A 22,063-nucleotide genomic window follows, 5' to 3' on the forward strand; every position below is an offset into this window, starting at 1 on the left:
ACGTTGGTTGGAAAAATACACCGTGATATACTTGGTCTGTTTTCACCTCAGCATTGTCTGTTTCTTGTTTTATGTGATTCTCCTGTACTTTGGAGTGATCTGTGTAAAACTAAAGGGACAACATGAAGGGAACAAAGCTGGATAAAAACCTTAGAGTACTTGCCAAACTGAAAAAAATTGTTAAAAAGAAGAAAGAAAAAAGGAAAGAAAACATCAAACCAAGCCAAGCCAATCCAAATACCCCTCTACTTTTGTGTGCTTTGTTACATTAAGTTTATTTTATGATTCATTTGTAACAAAGTAGGGTGGATAATGCGCACTGGCATCACAAACCTCTGTGTGCATAAGAAATCGCTCATGTTCCACAAAGAAGGATTGGATAACAAAAACAGAGCCCTCTCATTTGCAAAAGGGTTGGTGGTCTAAACCTGAGTGGGGATCTCTCAAGGCCAGCTCCCTCAAGCAGGGCTGAACTGGTGGCTCTAGCAGGGAAGTGGCCATGTCCTCACCAGAGCATTCCAGCCCTGTGGGGACAGCACAGCCCTTGTGTTCAAGCTGCCAAGATGTCCTGAAAGCACATCTTGGAACACAGGATGGCCTGGGGGCAGCTGCTTCCAGGTGGATGGCCCAGGAGACACAACCATGTGTGGGTGGGCCAAGAGGTCTCCCAGAAAATCCTGGGAGATTTTATCCCTGTCTTAAAAGTCACAGCATGGCAAAGGTCTGAGGCTGCTGAGGTCAGGGATAATCTTTCAGTTCAGGGTCAGCTTTATCTCCACCAGATCACCCAGGCTCTTTTGGATGTCAAAGCCCAAGATCTCCAGGCTTTGCAAGCACAAAGGAAAACATCCCCTGTCCAAGCTGCTCGTATTTCTGACTGAATGCATCGGGTGGACAAACACAAAGGGGAAGCAAGCAGATGGTGATATCACATAAAACAAAACAGGCTTTGTAGATGAGTTTATTGCCTTTCCAACACTAGCGCCTTACACTGCAAAATTTCAGCATCTTTCTCGTTTCCTTAAACTTCCTAATATTTCACTCACAATTCTACAAGGAGTTGAGTCACTACAAAGATATTAGGCTTTCCTAAAATTCAAGATTTCTACACTAATCCCTGGCTTTGCCTGTTCCTTGTGTCCTTCATCCAGGATCACAAAATGCCCCAGGGAAGCAGGGAGCAATCCCAGCTCCCCACCTGCTGCCCACCCAGCTCCCAGGAGCTGCTCCAGGAGCGATAACCGCGGTGCTGCAGAGGGCATCTCCCAGGTGACAGGCAGCTAGAAACGAGCTGAGCAAGCAGGAAAAAAGCATCCAGGATTGGATTGCAGGAAGGCTGCAGGTGTTAGGATAATTGTAAGAGTTTGGCAAACCAAGGGAACAGCACACGTTTCTAAAACAATAGCCCAGGCTTTTATACTTTCATTGCACATCTGTGCATCAGTGTCTCAGCCGCTCTCCCAGGCATTTTGAAAGTACACCAGAGCCACACAAAACCTTGGAGTGAAGTTCCAAACACTCAACAAAGTGATAAATGGGATCACAACCCACTCTGCTCTCTCACACCTACCAGACCAGCTGCTGAGGATGGGATTGTGTGGCACAGTGACTCAGGGGGATGCTTCACGGTGCTGTGGCTGCCACAGAGAGGGGAACCTGTCCCTGCTGGACACTTTCAGCCATTTGGCTTGGTGAATCCCTCCCAGCTATGCAGGAAATAAGAGCAGAGCATTCACTTCATGCCTTTTGCAAACTAGCCCTGAGGGAAGAAGTAGCCGACAGGAAAGGTTTCCACTTCTGCCAACTCCAACTCCTCATCCTCCTTTTTTGTTTATTGTTTTCTCACACTTGCCAATTTTCCCAAAACTTCTGTGTAAGAATATAGATTCTTCTCTGCTATAAGACCCCAACAATAAAGCAACATTCATTAGAGCAAGTATTTCCCCATCTCTGCTGAAGCAGAATTTCTTCTGTGGAAGGGGAACCCAAGCAAGTTTACCAGCTTTTGCTTTTCTGTGCATGCCGTAAACACACATTACATTTCCCTCTCACCAATCCTTCAAAGGGGTACTTACAGTGTATTTAGAATGGTTTTCCTCCCTTACCAGCTCCCTGTGGTGCCATCCAGTTTGTGATCTGAAGGGCAATCAATAAATCAGCCCTGCCATCCATCAAGGTTCCTGGCTGCCCAAGGAGAGCAGCAAACCCCAACGTGGTGGTTTATTACCCAGCAGCAGCAGCTGGCCTTGGCAGTGCCAGTGCTGGGTTTGGATGTTTGTGTTTGAGTAACAAAGCAGTGTGGGCTGGGCAAGTCAGCAGGGCTGTTCTGTGCCAAGCTACACAAATTCACTCACTGAGCACTGGAGTTCCATCACAGAGCACTTTTGCCAACTGGTTGCATGGGGGTGGATGTCCATGTCATCATTTTAATTGCTCAAAACAGCAAATGGGTGGATTTCTGGCTTGTCAAGGACATTGTCCAGAAAAGAGACATTATTAATCTCTCCAAATCCTAGCTGGTGAGCGGGGTCTTAAAACAGCTGAACAGCAAGGCAAACACACTTGGCAAGTGGGCAGCCTGCCATGGGGGGGGACAGCACGGACCAGGGCTCAAAGGGAAGGTGCTGCTGGCTCGTGAGCTCCTCTCCAGCTGCTAATAAATAATGCTAAAAAGCCTGGCAGGAGGCAACACAAACAGAAGGTGCTGCTCCATCTCATATAGTTTTCAGAAAGAGGGATATATTTTCTTGAGGCACCACAAATGTCCTTTATGCACCCCTGAACTGGCAGTGCCAGCAACTGCTTGTGCCAATGGGGTGGTGCCAGTGCCTGGCCTGCAGGAGGCAAAGGCATCCTCTGATGTCACCAGTGACAAGAGCTGCCTGGCTGGCCCAGAACTGGCCTGAGGAGCAGGGGCTGTGTAGACAAGCTCTGTCTGCCTCTCTCACAGGCACTGGGATTTGTGCTCTGCAGTATATCTGTGCTGACATGCTGGCTATGGGAAAGGAGCAGGATGTGATAGGAAGAGCTGGTTTGCAGGTAGGTGAAAAGAGGAATCCCATCTTGCCACACTGATCTTTTTAAGTGCATTTTAAATGAAAATCAAACTAATTCTGCAAAGATTTTGACAGGAGGGGGCTGTATGTCCTTGCAGGGAAGCCCTGCCCTCCTATCAAGGCTTTACTCCTGTTACCTCTCTCCTTGGGTCACCCAGCTCCAGTCACTGCAGAGAACACACCTGCACAGGGGACAGTTCAGTCCAGTGTTCCTCATCACACAAAGGAAGGTACCAGCTTGGAAGAAACAGTCTACCCAATACATCCACTGGTGGAGGAAGGGGTGGAAGCCCCTGAGAGACACAGTGTCCCCATTTTCTCCACCTGACCTCCTGTCACCAGTTTCCCTGACTTTAACTCACTCAGCTCAGCCAGTGAATCTGAGCCCAGGTTGGCCTTGCTGCACATCCACTGCTGGACCCCAGCTGCTCTCCTGCTCCCTTTGTCCATCACAAAACCACCCAGTCACTCACACCACTCCCCCAAACTAGTAACTTTTGAACTTAAAATCAGATGCAGCAGCATGTTCAGGTTCCAGCCAGCACAGCCCAGCACCTCGGAAGTGAAGAGCAGACTCTGCTCCAGCAGGCAACTAAACCAAACAGCTGCCAAAAGCACAGTCCTTTCCCACAGAGGTTCTCAGACGTGTGTTTAGGTATTGCAGGAGCACAGAGCTCCAACCAGCACTGAGAAGGAAGCATATCACAGGGCCAAACCTCTCCCAGACAGCACATTGCCTTTTGTTAATGGTCTTAAATCCTTCTTAACCACAGAAGTGCAAGAAGCAGATTTGGAAATAAAGGATGATAGCGGTCACTCAGCAGGGGACAGCATTATCCTAGGTGAGCCTCCCCTAGGAGGGCAGCAGAGATCATTAGAGGAATTGCTTGTCCTTATTTAAGCCTCCCCAACTCTACCAGGAGCCCAACTGACCTGCTGTTATCTGGTGGGTAAGCACAGATACAAGAGACTCATTACTCTAAGCTAAGGAATTGCAGGTCACTGTGCCGCCTAAGAAGTAAAAAAGATAAAAGATTCTCAATTTTCCTGCTTCCTGAGAGCAGCAGCCATTTTGCACGTCCATAAAGCAGGTCTCATCTGAGCAATTTGGCCTATACAATAAGTAGCCAGCACTAACTAGCTGCCAGCTTAACACTAGCAAAAATGTTATATTCCTTCTTCAGTCCTATTTTTAAGCACTGACATTAAAAGAAAAGACACAAGGGAATTAAATCTGTGGGAAGTCTTTAAGAGAGAACACATTTCTTCCACCTGCACTTTACAGATAACACCCTACATTTCCAGCTTTTCTGATTTATTCCCACTCATTTTTCTACTCTTCTACCCACCCAATGAGGGGGATATTAGCAGATTAGGCAGAGCTGCAGACTCTTCTCACAGGTAGATAGAGCATCCTCTAGATGAAGGTCTCTTTTCCACAGCTGCCTTCCAGCTCATCCCCCAAGTTCTGCATCCCTCTCTTAAGTAGCAAAGTTCTTCCTCCTGCTGAGCCCTCAGGTGATGCACTCACCACCTGATCTGTCTGTAATAACAACTTGGCTACTTCTAATAGATGTTTGGTTTGGTTTGGTTTTCCAGGTGAGTATTCAGATTGGCAGCTGCAGTCAAGAAACAGTCTGAGAAAATTTGGTGGTAAAAGGGCACAGAGGAACTAATTAAACTGAAGGGTGTCCTGGCAGACTAGAGACATGCAGGAGAGCCAGGCAGTCCCATCAAAGCTGCTGCTGTCAGGCAAAGACCTGTCTGGAGGAGGAGGGAGATGGCTCCAACTTCCTTGCAGGAAAGTCAGCTGGAAGGAGGAGTGTCTGCTCTCCTTGGGTAGTGCTTTAAACAGGAGGATTTTCAAGACCTTCTAAAAATTTCTGTGCTTTATGACTGTGCTTTATAGTATTTTTGCTTGAGACAAAGCTGATGCTCCAGGCCAAACGCTGCTGCCAGGAAGTGACAGCTCCCCAGGGATTTCATTTGGCTGTTTGCCCGGGCCCTTCCACAGCTCCCTCAGCAGGACACCTCCCTCTCTCAGAGCCCAAGAGTCAGCCTTGATTAGGCCTGGTAATTGCTACCAAATTGGACCAGGACAGACAAGAACTCAGATCCAGAAGGTCCACAGCAAAGCCTAGACAAGGAGTTTGGGACAAATCACACCAGAGGTTTGCAGGGTGACTCAGCTTGAGTCTCTCTGTCCAAGTTAGTGTTGGGGCATGCTAACAGCCATTTCACAAGGTCTCCCAAGTTACTAAATTGGTTAGAGTGACTGGCAGAGTGGCCCCAGGGCCACCTACTCTCAGGATGGTTCTCCTCATTCATAAAGTCTGTGACACAACTCTCCTTCCTTCAGTGCACTGCAGCAAAGCAAAAGTTGGAGCATAACTGAGAAGCCACTGCAATGAGAGTCTGTATCTGCTCAGCAGTGCTGCTGGAAGGCTTGGGTTGAGACCAGAGCCTCCAAACCTGAACTTCCCAGACCTCTGTCCATGCAGCACCTGAAGCTCTCACCGAGGCTGAACCTGGTGGCAGGACAAAGGCTCCCTGCTGGCAGCAGGGCTGGCCCCACTGCTGTGCAGCAGCTTAAATAAATGCCTCAGTGCCATGCTGTGAAACGCTTGAAGCACTGATGGCTTCCTCTGCTGCTGTAATAGCCTCATCTCCCCAACTCTTATTAAGCCCAAGCCCCACGGATCCAAATCTTTGCTGAACAGAGCCCTAAATAAGTAAATCAATCATTCTCCAGTGTCTGATCTGTCACTGCCTGCTGTGCCGCCATCCGCCCTCCCCCCAGCCTCTCCAGCAGGCTCATGCTGACATGCAGCAGGCAGTGCAGATGGGAGCTGCTGCCGGGGGTGTCCCAGAGGGCTCTGCAGGCCCTGCAGGCAGCACCCCACAGTGTCACACCCCAGCAGGAGCTGGTGGCCACAACGCCTCGTGCTGCGCTAATGACCACGACAAATCTCCGCCAGCGCTCGCCCGGTTTGCACCAAACTGCTCCAGGGTCCTGCTGGATGCAAGTGCTGATGTGCTGCTGACAGGGAAGCATTTGTCATCCTTAGTCCACAAATGCCAGCCAAATCCCTCGTCCCCTCGATCCCCTGCCTGCAGTGCAGCTGTGAGAGGGAAGATTACCCTGCACCGCCAGGACCCCCTCCCTGTGCTGAACTGAGAGAGAAAAACCTCAGTGCTGGTGCTCAGCACCCTGCTCCCTCCAGTGCAAAGGTACCTCTGTAGAGACCAAGCTGCCTTGTAGGAATATTTCATCCATGATTCATGGGTTGCTGAAAACCACTGTAAAGAACTGTAAGCTACACGCATGGAAATGCCAGCATTCCTCCCTCTTTCCTACACATGAATTTCAAACACTTCAGCATCCAAAGAGACCTCAGCACCCAAACAGTCAGGCTGGAGTAAGAGCTGTCTGGTGTTAGCAGCAGGGACTTGTCTGTGCTAGGGAAGAGGATAGGCATTGAAAGCAAAGGCATGGCATTGCCATCTGCAAAGTCCATCCCACTCTGTGAAACCCAAATTTATGCTCTGAAGTGCACCAGGTTTCCTAGGGGAGGGAGAAATGGGCCAAGGACTGTCCCAGACTATGAGCTGAAAGCCTGCAGCTGTCCACTGGCAGTGTATTAACTTCCCTATTATATTAGAATTTAACCCCTAAAAATTCTCCTGGCCCCTGATAGGACCCTGTATGTGTCCTTCTTGTTTGCCTTATTCTCCTTCATCCCACACACCCAGTATCAGCTTTTAGCATTGTGGCCACAATCACTTTATGTCTTTGTATTAATTGGTAAGTTATAAGTTTTCCTCCCCATGAGCTCATAGGAGTTCAGTCTGGATCTCCCAGTGTTTAGCAGGCAGAGAGGAATACACAGCACTCTGCAGGAGAGGGAGGAATCCCTGGTTGGTTGGCTGAGCTCCCACTGTTTCACTGGACATAGCAAGGAACAATCCAGGGAGATGTGTTTTGTGACTTTTTCCTAATGAGGTCAGGCATCATGGTATTTTAGCTGGATTAAGGGTCTGCAATCACATGCCTGGTCTTTGGTTTCTAAGAGCTGCTCTCTGCTGTGTAGGGCCTGAGGCTGAATCAGTCATTGCTGTACTGGAGCTTCACCTTTCATGCAATTAGCTCAGCATTTCTGGAGCAGCACCGTGGCCTCAGCAGGGTGAGGTCATTACACACATCACTAACAGGACTCAGCTCTGAAGAGCTGGGTGACAGGAGCCCACCACTTTGGGCTGCCCAGGGTCCTGGCCCTGAGAGCTTGGCAGGGGAGTGCAGGACTCCTGCTGCCTTTGGGGAGCTGGGCTGCACCTCAACCAGGGTCTCCAGGAGAGTTTCAATGCCAGCAGCTGAGAGATCACCCTGATTTTGGGAAATCTTCCCCAAAAATGAGGAGAAGCTGCTGTGGGAGGATTGGGAGTCCTCTCACACTGCAAATCAGAGTTCCATTTCTCCCTGCCCCATAAAGGTTCCTGCCCCGGGGTGAACCTCAGTCACAAGCACAAAAGAAACATAAAGCCTGAACATCCAGGAGGGGAAAGGTGACAAGACACTTGAGGTCAATGCAGGACTGGAGATGGTGCAAGCAGCATCCTCCAATGAGAGATTTAAGGGGCAAACTGCAAACACTTAAGAGCAACTTTAGCTTCCTCTCCCACACAGCTCAGTCCAAGAGGGCAGTGGCCATTTCTTAAAATCCCTAGGAGTAGCAAACCTGGGAGTGGCACAGAAGAAACCACCGATGAAAAAGGCAGGACACACTTGAGGGGTGAAGGCAGGCACAGCCCCAAAGGCAGCTCTCATCTCCTCGCCCTCCCCACCACTCCCCTGGCAAAACTCTGTAGCAAAGCACTGTGAAATGCAGCATTCTGTGTAGTGTTTTGGAATCAAGACCAAAACAGCTTTCATGGAGGAAAGCCGAGTTAAAAGCAAGAGATAACTCAAAGAATGACACATCCTTAGTGCCTGCTGAGGAACTCCAAGGGGAGCCCAGCTCAGGAGCTCTCTGCATACGGAATTGCACTGAGCTGCTCTGGCGGCACTGCCTGGGCACAAACATGCTCCATATCACAGCATCTCCTTAAGGCAAGAGCTTTGAAAATCCAGAATTAGATGTTGCTATTAGACATTACAAGAGAAGAGATACTGGCTTTTCATGTTGCTTCCATCCTGAGACTGGTTTGCACAGATAGGAAAAAATATTGTGTTAGTTTGCATTACTCACCAGGACTAAAGATATCAGGAGCACCCATTGATAGCACATTTCCCTCTTTCATGGACATGCATCAGCCTTTGCTGAATTCCAACAGCAAAACTGTCACAGGCAGCATCTGGCCAGAGCTAGTGCAGGTTGCATATAGACTGTAAGAGCTTGATCCAGTTCATTTTCAGAGGAAGAAGTTAAAAATCTGAGTTGTAGAGCAATTTGTGTCGGTAGACAAGAACCAGTTCTCCATATCTAGTTGGAACTGTCCTGTCTGTGCACCTCTGTCCCATGCAGGAGAACCTCTACAGCTGCTACCCTATTGGTAATAGCAAAAAACAGAGTATTGTTACAGGAGATACGTCTGTGTTTATTCCATGAAAATGGGACAACAATGGAAACAATCTTTAATCCCAACTCTATTTGCAAATACATGATCTGCTGGCAGATGACTCCACAGTCACTGGACAGTGCCCTTCTCCATAAATGATCATGAAAGAAAGAAGGCTGAAACAAAGGTAGTGATCAACCCAAAGTGTCCATACATCCACTCATTTACCTATCAGACTCGAGGCAAAAATAGTGCCTTATAGGACACTGTCAGAAAAATAAAGTTAAACAATGTCAGAAAAAGAAAGTCAAACAGTAGAAAGGAAAAAGACTGACTGCTCTGTCAAATTACCAGACTGCCAAGGAATGAAACCTTGTCATCTATCATTCATGCACTAAATACAGCTGTCTCACTTCTGCAGCCTCTTCCTTCCTTCCTTCCTTGGATCTCAACACTATTTGCAAACATAAATGAATAAAACCTCTCACCTCCCATGAAGCAGGTAATTTGTTTTTATTAATACATAAATGATAGAGGAAATTAATTAAGGAACAGAAAGGGCAAGAGGGCCAAGATCACACAGCAAGAGCACTCTAATCACTACATTCTGGCCACTTAAGAGTAGTGCTTGCATGTTAATGCTTTCCTGTAGGAAGCAAGCATTTCCCACAGACTACCTTTCCTCAGACTAAGGACTCCCCCAGTCCTGGCCAGCTTTCCAACTTTGCAACATCAGGAACATGGAGTTTTTCTTCACATTCACACCACACCTCTGTCCCCTGATTTAATTATTATTTATGCTGAATATGACGAGCACAGGAGATGATCCTAAGATGAATAATGTAAAGGCAACAAGAGACAGAAACTGCTCCAGTCAGCTCATATCCTACCTGCTTTATATTAAATAAGCACTGGGTCTCTGCATACTAGAGGAGGATGGGTGAGTTTTAGGGCCATTGCACAGTGTGAACTTTCCCAATGTATCACAGTTACAGAACCTCCCATGCCAAATAACTTTGTGCTGATCCCCAGTGAAAATTCACAGTGTTCAACAGCCCTTGAAATTTCTAATTTGTGTGTCCCCACAGAGGAGTGGTGCAGGGGGTGCAATTCTTGCTGCTTATCCTGCCTTGGACACAGGATCAGGTACTCCTTGGAGCCTGACTGCACTCCCCAAAATTTGTGCTCCTATTTTAATTAATGAGCAATGCATATCTATCTGCTTCCCCATTTGCATCTAGTGCTGTTAATGACAAGAAAATACATCTTTTTAAAATGCTAACCTAGTAAGAGGTATTAGGAAAAGCGAAAGCTATTACATGTGCAAATTTCAGAGCAATTAGTCACAGAGGCAGAAGCACAGACAGGAGATTAGTTCTCAAGTCCTCACTCCCATCTGCTTCCCCACTGGAGCCAGCAGTTTTGTGCAGACCCAGGAGGTGAAGGCCACGCTCAGCATCACCAGCACGTGTCAAACCAATTTCCCTGCACCCACCTTGCTATAGCAAGTGCAATGCCCTTCAGTCAGCATCTCCCACAGCTTTGGGAGGCTCGGGACTGGGTGCAGGCTGTCAGAGACTGGCCAAGGGCCAGGACTCAGAACAGGCTCATATCTAAAGAAACACTTTTCTTTCTCCATTTCCCTGCAGCCAACAAGATCCCACTGAAGAAAAACACTAAGTGCATCTAGAAAGAGAATACAAATAGCTAAATTCTGTTCATGTGAAGATTTCTTCCCCTGACAGTGCTATTCTAGATGCATCACTGCATATTTGCAGTGGAAGATGGAAATATTCTAACATTAAAGATAGTGACATTCTCAATTTATCTCACTTGTGGAAAGGTGCATGTGGGAGTGAGAGTGACTCTTAGGAATGTGTCCTAAGTAGTTTGATAGAGAATAGTACACATTTCTCCTCAGATTTTTTTTTAATAAAGCTCAAAATTGTAGTAGAAGATTCTTGGCAAGAGTTTAGAAAAAAACAGCTTTGGGAAATAAATCTTATATTGTGCTTCTTCTTGTAGGATTTTTGAGTCCTCTATCTCTCTGTATAAAAAGACATTAAATTATTTTAAAAATGGAATCCAAATTATTCTGATTCTACAACACTCTTGAGCACTTGATTGCTCCCAGTTTTGAAAAAATCTGTGGCTAGGGTTGTGTTGTGGCAAAGAAATCCTGTGCCTGAACAGCCAGTGCTTGTCCCAAGCTGGTACCACCAAACTCCTAAAAAAGGGGGGAAAAAAACCAAAGAAAAAGGATCTGATTTTCAGCACCAGAATGGACTCTCACTGTTGTCAGTTAAAATCACTGCCCAGAGATGTGGGGAGTTTTGACCCATTTGAGCTGAAGCAGCCAGCCCTGCCTGAGCAGCTCAGCCCAGCCCTGCTCCATCGCCCGTCCCGAGCTGGCAGGGACACGGCAGAGCAGGGCAGGCTCCCAGCTCAGGCTCAGCATGTGCAGAAGTGCCTCCCCACACCCCAGAAGCTGCTCCAATTCCTCACAGGAAATTGCAGAGTAAAAGTTCCACAGGGCACAGACGGGGCTCCAGATCCACCCCCCAATACAAGAGCTACAAATAGTCTATTTTCCTCTGGCTGACAATACATTAGCAGACACATTTTTGTTGTTCATGGATGTTCACAGAAGGCCTAAAGATAGCCTTGTATTGTCAACAGAAAATGAAATTCAATTCCCTAAAAATACCAGGAACATAGGCTATGAAGAGTTTGTTTTTCCCCAGTAATGCACTTTTTCATTATTGCCCTGGATTAAAATTAAATCGCTAACATAAGGACAAGCAGACGAATCTGGGTTATGATAGCATAGAAAAATGTCAATACAATGCTTGTACACGGTATGCTCCTTCAGTATTTAAAGATTCTTATCTCCAGAATAATATAAACTGAAACACAATGTGGGTCTCATGCTATTAAATCAAGCAACGCTGCTCATATTGCTTCAGTTCTGGGCGCTGCCATCAGCCAGGCAGTGTGTCACATTTGGGAAGAAAATTTCAAGACTTTCTGGGTCTCCTGCACAGGGAACCAGCATTGTCATTGCTCAGAAACAGAACAGGACTGTGTTTTCATGCATGCAAATCTGACCATAACATTGGCAAAATAAAACCCCTAAAATTTGATATCAACCCTGATCAAAACAAGCCTGTACCATACCCTGGCTCACACCATCTTTGTAGTGGGGACAATGAGCTGCCAATTTTTGGTGGCAGGCAAAGTTCTGAGACACTTAATAATGTAATTATTTGTACAATTTCTAATTCAACATTAAAATAAAAAAAGTAAATAGAAACAAACTGCCATTTCAGAAAAAGACACATTCACACATTCTTCCAAGGTGCTTTACACAGACAACTTTTGCTCTGAAAATATCCTTTCTCTTTCCAGGGTAGCAGCACACAGAGGTAGAGGCTGCAGCCAAATGCCACAAAACTGGATTGAATCTCATTGCCCTGCACATTCCCCCCAGACCAGGAGCTGGTCATGACAGCTCCAGCTCCACCCTGGAAATGTTCCTTTAAAAATCCTGTTTCTCCCAGTGTCAGTATTCTCCTCGGATTTCCTTTCTAGCTGGTGAAGGGTGATTCAAGTTGCAAAATACATAATTTCACACATGTTTGCAAGCAGTTTCATCACTAAGCCCTATGTAAATACACGGGACCAGTGATTGACAGAGGAAGGCTGCCAAAACCAATCATTTTGAACCAACTAATTGGGAAACACTTTTGACTGATAATTTTATTTTTTTCTTAGCAGCTGTATTTTCCAGGGATTACTCCCAGCATTCTGCACAAATGGACTTTCCCCTTGAGACCAGTGGCTGGTGTGGACACTTGGCAGTCCCAGAGAGAGAACTACCATGAGAGCAGGATTAAAGCATGTGAAGCTGCATGAAATCAGGCTGTGGAGTGTCTGAACTCAGTGCAAACTGCATATTGCACATGCTGCAGGCAGCCCTGCTGGCTCCTGGGCTCTCTTAGGAGATCAGACAGGAAACCACAGCTTTGTTCTAGGAAAGGCATAAAGGGCTTCAGAAGTCACATTACCAAAGAACTCTGCAGGCATGGGCCAGAGTGCAACATTTTGTTATGTAGTCTCACCTTGCTGGAAACACACTGTTGGGTTCTCAGGAAAAAGAATAGGGATTGGATTTATTTCTCTAAACCGAATCCTTTCCTGCTTTACTTGCTGGCCAACTGTTGAGGCTCATGCTTCTATACATTGCTGTTTGGGAAATATTAATCTAAAATAATATGGACAAAAAAGCTATCGCTGGTTATTGTTGCCGTCTCAGGGGAACACAAAATGGAAAAAAAAATAATTCTGGACAACTTCTGCTCTCCTATAATGAAAAAAGTAAATGGAAGTATCAAAGTGACACCTCCATCTAGTAGAATTAAGGATTGACTTTTCCTATCTTGAGTCAGAACACTGCAAAAAAATTCTGACAACCTCAGTTTAGAAAACTGTCATAGGGAAAGCAGGTAATTCATTCCTCAATGTAGCCCTTTAATGTATAAGAAAGTATACTTTGCAAACTAATATACCTACTGAATTTTACTCTACATTATTTTTGTCTCACTTTTCACTTCCATGCTTTCACTAATTGAGCTTCTGTCTTTTGTTATTTGTATAACAATATCTCAGGGGATCCTCTTGTTCTCTTTATAAAAATCTAGCTAAAGTGTTTCCGTTATATAACCATGTCTTTGTATTAACTTGTATTAGTGGGTGTACTGTAGCTGCATAGCTGGAACATTTAAACATATTGGAGAGGATGCAGAAAGTATATAGAAAGCTTGGATGGTGTTTACATAGCCTTCCCACGCATTTTGCCAAAACTGTATTGCTCCAAGTCCTGTGACATGCTAAACAAAAACAAATTTGAGCACCAACAAGGGCAAACCTCAAGAGCAGAAACACATAATATGTGAATACAAGTGTTATTTACCATAAATCATATGGCTGAGATCTTCAAAAGAAGCTCTTTTCCTATTGGATCTTGGTGTTACTGAAAGGAGTCACCCTTCAGGATGTGATACTCCCCACAGGAGAGCTGAAAATTAGTGCTCCACAATTATGTTTCATGAGACCTCACCATATGCCACACACAAAACTCATGTAGTGTAGCAATCAAGGCTCTATCTACGAGCAGCTATGAGAAGGCTCAGACATATTCATGCAAGTCCTGACAAGGAGAGAAAAAAAAGAAAGTAAAACTAATTATTGAAATTTATGGGCTCAGGTATTTACATAATGATTACAATTAACAAGGTGTTTATCTCCATTTTTATTCTTCATCTATGTGCTTGACATTTTTATCAGTCATAGAAATTATATATTTAAAGAAAGGAAAAGGCAATTCAGGTCAGCCAAGAAAATATTTTTGGGATCAAACTGAAGGAAGAGCTGCACAGAATGGAAGCAGCCCTTCATGCCTGTCTGCATTTAGGCTCCAGCATGGCAAATGTCAGACCTGTGAGCTCCCAGAGATCTGGCCCTCAGCCCCCCTCAGCCTGGCTGGAAATACCGAGGTGGCAGCAGACCTGTGTTCCCACCAGGAGAGGATGCTGAGAGCAGGCTCCTGCCTCAGAGCAAAGGTGACAAATGTGACAAATAAATCCCAGGTAAACAAACCAATTTACCTCAACGCTCAAAAGGAAACCTGCCTGTGAGTGCAATACATCTGCAACAGCCCTGAGTGCTCCATGCTTTGGGACAGCTTTGGGCCAGTTTGTGGGCAGAAATGACCCCTGAGCACACATCACACTGTCTGGGTGTGCAGAGGGGCACCTGCTCCAGCCCAACAGGGGCTCAACAGGTACCCAGCTCCTCACCAGCTGAGAGTGAAACCCTGCAGGGGTGGGACATGAAAACCTAGGAAGATGAAACCTGAAGACACAAGACCTCAGAGGAAAGCATCCATTTCCAAAAATAAACTCAGAAGGCCACTGAGTCCCAGGTGCCACCAGAAGCCATGTGGTTCGTGCCACCCTCATTCCCGTTCCCAGCTGCTGCTGTTGAAGGTTTAAGTGATAATCAGAGACTGAGCCTCTTCTGAAGCAATAGTGAGAAGACACCTTTGTTCTTCCTGCCCCTCCAGGGAAGATCCCAAGGAATTCATGACAGAAGTGTAGTGAGGAGGCTGTGCTGGTCCAAATGGGTCACAGAAGTCCTTTGTGCTGTGTCACAATTAGCCTCTGCACAGGCATTCACAGCCCCTTGTACTCTATTTGAATGCCCTCTCTGGGATATTTTCTGGAACTTTCCTTGGGCTGCATTCATCCTTACACAGCAAATGAACATTTTTTGTCAACAATCAGTTCTTCACACATTTTGGCACCTGACCTACACATGGCACACACAGTCAGGCTGCATGATACATTACATTAGCACTGCAAGGAAAGACAGATTAGATAGATATAGACATAGATATATAGATAGATATAGATAATATGTATTTATACATATGCACTGCATTGTTTTTCCAAAGTGTCAGATCACTACATTATAACAGAGAGGCTATTACAGACAGGTTTAGTTAGCTGTGCATCATTTCACACCTTCATTACAATCTTTACTGGGAAATGGATTGCTTTTGAGCCTCTCTCCATTCTCATTAAACTTCCACTCTTGTGAGGTGTCAGAACTGTAAAATGCCTAATACAGACAGTTAATTATAACACCACTCACTACTTCAGCCTTTTCAATTACCTGCATTTCCACTGGCTGGAGCAGCCAAGCTCCCATCCAGGGTGTCAGAGCACCACTAACAAAGGAGACCAAGGGGTGGCCAGAGGACAACACACTCTGCCAGCCCATGCAGAACCTGGAAAACCATCAGAAAGCTTTCCACCATTGGGAAACAGCATTTCTTGGGAGGTTTCTGATCATGTAAGGATGAAAGATGGAGATGCAGAGTTGTTTTCAACTTCCTTTGCTAATACTGGTAACTAAATCTGAACAATATAAACATTATTAAGGAAGCTGTCCTTGGAGTTGCTCAGGGTAATAGAAGCACTTTGTCAGATAAAAAATTGGCAGAAATTAGCCTGAAATTGTTATAGATAGGTAAAGCTTTATAAAGCTATCAGTAACATGAAATCACATAAACAACTTTGATTTCTGCTTCAGGACACAAGCTGCCAGACAGGAGTTTCCTCTCTCCTTGTCACATTCATGCATGTATGCCAAGAGCTGCAGAAACCTCAGCTGCTTGCAGCTCCCAGGGATCAGACACTGAAGTCTTCTCCTGGTCCAACGGGACAACTTCCACTCCCTTCTGCATATGGGAAGAGCAACTGTTCAGACAGAATGTCTGACACTTCTGCAGAGCAAACTGCCCCATGGCCCTGGAGGCTGTGGTGCTATTGGGGTATCTGGCATTCTGGGGATGAAATGAGACTTTTTGGGGTTTCTGAAGAGCACAAACACTGTGGTGATTGTAAAGCCTGGCATACCTTCAACAGCTGCTTCACAGGGGAATGAAACACCTCTGAGCAGCCTGACTCCCCTCCCAGAGACACCGACCAGCTCCCACCTGAGCTGACTCCAGCCTCTCAGACAAAGAGTTTCAGGTTTCTCATAGCAGCAAACCCTCTAGGATGAAAAACAAGATTTTCCAAGGATAAATGACCCTCCCAGATTGCAGGCACAGTACATGGCCACAAAAAGTCACTGCTCTTCTCAGCTCTTTTCTCTTTTTACGAAAACCACACAAATGAGGATTGCCCAAGTCACACCTGGTTGTACAAATGAGCATTTCCTTTTGAGCAGGTAATTCTCAATGTATTTATGAAGAGAGCATCCTTGCTGTAAAGGAACACCATGTTCCAGCAGAGACATCCCAAACACAGCTGAGAAAGCCATCTCCCTTATGAGGGATCAGAAGATCAGAGCTGTGTTTTATTAGTTGTATAAAAAGTATCTTTAGCTCTCAGTTGAAAGGAAAAATTTGCATTTAAATAGAAAGATTAATAACTGTAATACACAGAGCCCACACTGAATAATTTTTTTGTAACAGGAAATAATTCATATTTTTGTATAAATTGTTCACCTTAAGTCAAGCTACAAAAAATTATAATCATAATATTTTATGGAACAATTTTAATCTAATACAGCTTTGTTACATTATTATTCTCCAGTGTAAATAATGCATGCCTGCAGTTTTGAAAAAGGCCAGATTTAAAATACTCGTCTCTGAAAATTCAACAGGGTGTGTGTTTTTTGGTGTGTTGACACTGTGCATGAGTTTTACTTATTAAAATAAAAAAAAATCAATCAGAACGATAGTAACAAACCATTCCTTCTACTGCAAGGACAGGCCAGGAGGTGTTGCTCATGGAGAGCTTACTGAACTTTTTTGGAAAGAAAGCATTTCTCTAGAACACACAGATTTGGATTCACCCAGTATTTCAACATGATGCTGAACTCTTGAGTTATTTTGGTCAGGTTTAAAACATGGTCTTAAAACCTGAAAAGTTACATTTTGGCATTCTTTTAGCATTGAGGAGCAGATTTTAATTTTATTTTGCAATTATTTTTCACCTACAGCTATATTTTTAAAATACTGACTCCAAGCCACCAGAAAACAACCTCCCTTTTCTCTTTCAATCTAACCAAGCCTTTAAAAATTTATAAAAGCATTGACATGTCAGAGAAAACTTCCAAAAAATCTTCTAGGATCACCTTGAAGCATTTCCTTTTTTGTCTGTGTGCATTTTCCTTAAGTGCATGTCCTGGTTTGAGATCAATGTGGGAGTGACCCCAGGACATTGTATTAGTTATTTTCCCAGTGCTCAGGAGGACAGCTGTGAGCAGAGGGTGATATCTCCTGGTTATAGCCCCTGGATGCTTTCCTGGAGCTGTCCCATCAGGGATATCATTCCCTGGGGGGCAGATGGATGCAATTTCTTCCTTCTCCATCCCTTTGGGCTGCCAGTCTGCACCCAGCCCACCACGGGACGTGTGGGGGAAGCCAGAGCTGCTGCAGTTAGTCAGAAAAGCTGCATTTTCCACCTTGTGACCTGGGAAAGAGGCCAGAGCAGCCCAGGGGCTGCAGCAACTGCTTGAAGCAGCTCTACTATGGCTTTCTCACTGCTGGAAAAAGGCAATTCCTTTCCTTTCCCCTCCTAGACTCACGCCAGCAGAGCTCTACCACACTCAGAGCATTTATTTTATTTACCCAAGGGATGGCTCCAACATCCCATGGCCAGTTGGCTCACACTGGCCACTGTCCCCAGGTACAGCAAACCTGGCAGGATACCCCCAGGCTGGAAGTACAACAAGCTCCAGTTTGCAGGGGGAAAGGAGCAGTTTCTTCACTGGCCTCACTGTGAGATGCAAAATCTATTTCCTGCTGCAGCACAAGCACAGAGTGGGGAACTCATGACGTTTAATTTATCACCACCTCATATATTGCAGACCTTACACATAAAAACCTTTTAATTAGAGAAGAATCAGGAGGGAGTTGCCTGATGTTTCTCCAGTGCCACACAGATAATAGCAGAAAGCAAACCCCCTTGTTCTGCTTGGAGCCACTGGCACCACTAATTACTCTCCCAAAATTCAGCTCAGGCTCCTCTTGCTGCTCATTCAATCTTTGTCACTCTTGCTGCCTTCCATTTCATCACTCAAGCACCGAGCAACAGGCACAGACACAATCAAAGAAGTTTGGAAGAGCCTCTGCTGGCGTGCACTGGAAAGCCCAGCACTGCTGGAAACGAGGGCTCGACAGCAGACAATCAGCAGAAGATGCAGGATGCTCAAAAACACGGCATGTGTCCATTAGGGAGCTCAGCTCACTTCAGCCTCTAATGCACCTGGACTCCAGAGGCTGCAGGCTTCACTGTCACTGGGATATGTGCTACTTCCCAGCCTGCTTTTAGGTTGATGGTAGTGCAAGAATCAAGATATTCATCCTCACCTTCCTGCTCTCACCCCCTGTGTCACCATCTGCCCAGAGCCCACAGTCTGGTGCCACCACCAGGGACACACTGGCAAGGCTGGCAGCTCCTGGAGATCCCCTCTCCATCACTATAATTACAGAATTACAACAAAAACCAAAGGGGTGCAGGAAACCACTACGACGTGTGAAATGCTGTACAGACACAAATGGATCAACAACCTAATTTTAAACGGCCCTTTAAATAGTCAAAATGAAAAGGCAAAGCCCTTGATGACAACTAGTGAAGAGCACATGGGAGCTAATGCAGACAAGCCCCAGCATTAGCAGCAGCCCACCTGGACAGCAGGTGAGGCTTGAGTGAACAAACACCTGATCTGCCAGTGCTGGCTGGACTCCTCCTGCCCCATCTGCTCCCTTTGGTTTGGCAGCTCAGGCCCTCACAAAAGGATGGCAGGAGGATCAGGGACAGCTCTTTCCCAGAGAGTGAGCTGGGCTTGAATTTGGTTAAGGAGGTGTTTTGTCTCAGGAGATCTGGTACCAGGGATGTGAGGTGGATGGATGGCAGCAGATCACACAACTGGAATTACAGCTTTCATTATCTGCCTCAGGACCTAATGACACAAACAAGTACAAGCCAAAGCATATATCCCTTCGTTACTACAGAAAAACAAATCTAAAAAAAAATCAAAAACCCCTGATGCTCAAGTAGGAATTTACATTACACATTTTTTCCATGTTGGAAAAGGCTTTTGGAGAATCTCCACCACAGCAGAGATGGTCTAGGAACCATCAGGGCAGTGCTGGGTCTGGGAGGATAAGCTGAGCTGCAGGACAAGTCACCCACACACAGGCAGGGCTTGGGTGGGTCCCATCACCCAACAGGTCCAACTCTTGCTCCTGCCTCTGCTCCCGAGGTGATGCAGCTTCCAGAGTTCACAGGAGTTTGCAGGGAGGGAAGAGGGGATGAGCGTGCCACAGGCAGGGGATTTCTGCTCCAGGGATGATGCCAGCACTGGACTGGCAAGGATGATGGGCCACTGGTTTAAACCCCAGCTCTTACAGCATGGTCCCAAGAGGCTGCTGTTACACGTTGCTCTCCTGTGGCAGAGACACCTCTGCCAGTAAGAAAGAGGGACCCTTTCTCCAGCAGCTGTCATGCCTTCAGGCAGCTTCACAGGCATTTGTGCTCTAGTCACCTTTTTTTTTTGCCTATTGAGAGGGCCAAGACTGATCAAATCTTTTCTATTTAAAACAGCAATAAAAGGAAACTAATTTTCTTGTGCACAATGTCAGTTAGCTTTACAATATTCTGTCATATATTCCTTAGCTACTCAATGTTACATCTGGAGCTTCTGAATGCAAATATTGCCTGACAAGAAGGATGAAACCAGATGATTTTTTTATCTCAGTTATACATTCATATATCACATATCCAAAGTTAACAAGTGACTCTCTTGTGTAAAGCCATTTTCTACTTTCCATGCATCCCAAATAAGAGATATGAAAATCCTTGTCTATTATATAGTAAGATACTTTGCTGCCTTTATTTTTCTGACCACATGTGTATTGTACAAGCAGAGGACAGAGGCTTTCATGTTATCATCCTGCTCCCTGGTAATCTCATCCTACAATCTCTGCTTTTTCATTGCCATTTTCAGATGTTTAATGAAGCAACACACGGATGTGAGATACCTCTGGCATTTCTTTTGCCCAGTCTCCATCATTTTCAATCTCAGAAATACTGAATAAATGGAAATATATTTACCAGGCCTGCTTTTCACTTCCTGAACAGAACTCCCTTTGGAGGCAATGACACGTGTAGCTAACATGGACAATCCAGGTGTAAGTCTCCTTTTGTTCTCCATATTGCCTGTGTGGAAGAACATAAAAAGAACACATTCACAGTTAATAGGCCTTGTCTGCTCACTAGCCAAATATTACCATTAGGAAAGAGTGTTTCCTAAATGAAGGATCTGTGTTTACACTCCCCACAGCCATTCCCTTACCTAATTGCCTTCCTCTTGAGACCTTGTGCAAGTACCAGTAAAAGCCCAAACCAGAAATGTGCCACACTCTGCACACAGGTGGGGATTTGCCCAAAAAGGCCATGCAAAAATTCACTTCTCCCCATTTCTAGACCAGAGCAGCTCCACTGACCTTTCCTGTCCACATAGCCATTTCAAACAACTGGAATGATCAGCCTTACACGCTGAAGGTCAGCAACATCAACCTTGTCCATTTTCTCCTTGCACACAAGTTCACACACATCCTTCCACTCCCTGGGATCACGCTCAGCCCACTGGTCTGCAAGAGCATACATTAGAGGGAATTTTAATGACTTGAACTCGTGCTGAACTTCCTCTTTCAGCTGCTATTTTAGTGATTTGTTGACTCTCCAAGGCTCATTCAGGACTTTTTTTTTTTAAAGCCTTGACAGAATGGATAGAGTAGACATGGATTTTATGTGCCAACTCTTCTGTATTTTTGGCACTCCACTCGTCACATAGCAGGTCAGTGAAATACAAGTTCAAGAAACAGAGGATGCCTCCCACGTATATCTGTGATGTCTCAAAGTAGCCTAAACTAATCTCTTCCTCTCCTCACCATTAGCAGTGACGCTAAGCTGGAAGCAACGGCTGAGGATGATTTAACAGCCACACAGAATCTTAATAAGATCTACTTACATGTATATTGTCCATTTCAGGCTGGCTGGCTGTTTCCTTAGCCACAGCCTCACAAAAGGAGCTGAGTACACTGTTTCATTTTTCTTGTGGGCTTTTTAATTATTTTAGCATTGTCTCTGATTTTTGTATCAGCCATCTGCAAAGTGTGGCAGGATGTGTGTAATCTTCTATGGCACTTGTTGTACTTTCTCCATTATTATCAGATGGGAAAGAAAACCAAAGTTAAGGGAGATTAAGGTCAGCTACTCTCAACATCCAATCGCTGTATAATCCACTGCATTATCGCCAGGGAAGATTATCAGCCTTGATAGGAACCATTCTTCGAGCCATTCAGCTCTGTTGAAGCCCACTTCTCTGACAGAATGGTATTTCTGTTCCATCTGAAGGCAGAGAAATAGTACATAAATTTTCCACCATGTCCCACTAATGTGCAGCAAGCAACTGTGCAGGACACAGGAGAGGCACAACACTGCAAAGCAGAGCTGTGCCCTGCTCTGTGCCCTGCTCTGTGCTGTGCCCTGTTCTATGCCCTGTTCTATGCCCTGTGCTGAGCTGTGTTCTGTACTCTGTGCTGTGCTCTGTGCTGCCCTGGGCCAGAGCAGAAGGGATGCCAGTGCTGCCCCACTGGTCATTTGGAGACAGCCCCTCCCCTCCCAAACTGCTAAACACCAAGGGAGTGAAGGAGACAGAAAAAGCTGCACTGAGCAAGGGCCTTCCTACCAGCCAGGAAGGCGTTTCTGGGCAGGATGAGACCTCACAAGGCATAAATCCCATGCTGTTTCTTGCACAGGGCTCACAGGCATGATTTTTTTGATGTTAAATGGACCAAAGAATTCTTT

The 22,063-nt window shown here is 45.6% G+C and overlaps 1 long non-coding RNA gene across 4 annotated transcripts in view; it reads right to left on the bottom strand.

The window, feature by feature from the left end:
* LOC106851190 (uncharacterized) overlaps positions 1 to 20,831 on the bottom strand; it is a 61,937-nt gene extending 41,106 nt beyond the window's left edge. For 3 of the 4 annotated variants that reach the window (XR_015806020.1, XR_015806021.1, XR_015806015.1), the window contains exons 1-2: positions 20,698 to 20,831; positions 20,306 to 20,410 (exon numbers count right to left, since the gene is read on the bottom strand). This is a non-coding gene — a long non-coding RNA (uncharacterized LOC106851190). Of the gene's footprint in view, positions 1 to 2,075; positions 2,241 to 20,305; positions 20,411 to 20,697 lie in introns of those variants that run through there. The other variant, XR_015806017.1, reaches the window with a different exon arrangement.
* Between the last annotated feature and the right edge of the window lie 1,232 nt (positions 20,832 to 22,063).

The sequence above is a fragment of the Sturnus vulgaris genome, chromosome 11 (assembly GCF_052056855.1).
Source record: "Sturnus vulgaris isolate bStuVul1 chromosome 11, bStuVul1.hap1, whole genome shotgun sequence".
NCBI classification, from domain to species: Eukaryota; Metazoa; Chordata; class Aves; order Passeriformes; family Sturnidae; genus Sturnus; species Sturnus vulgaris.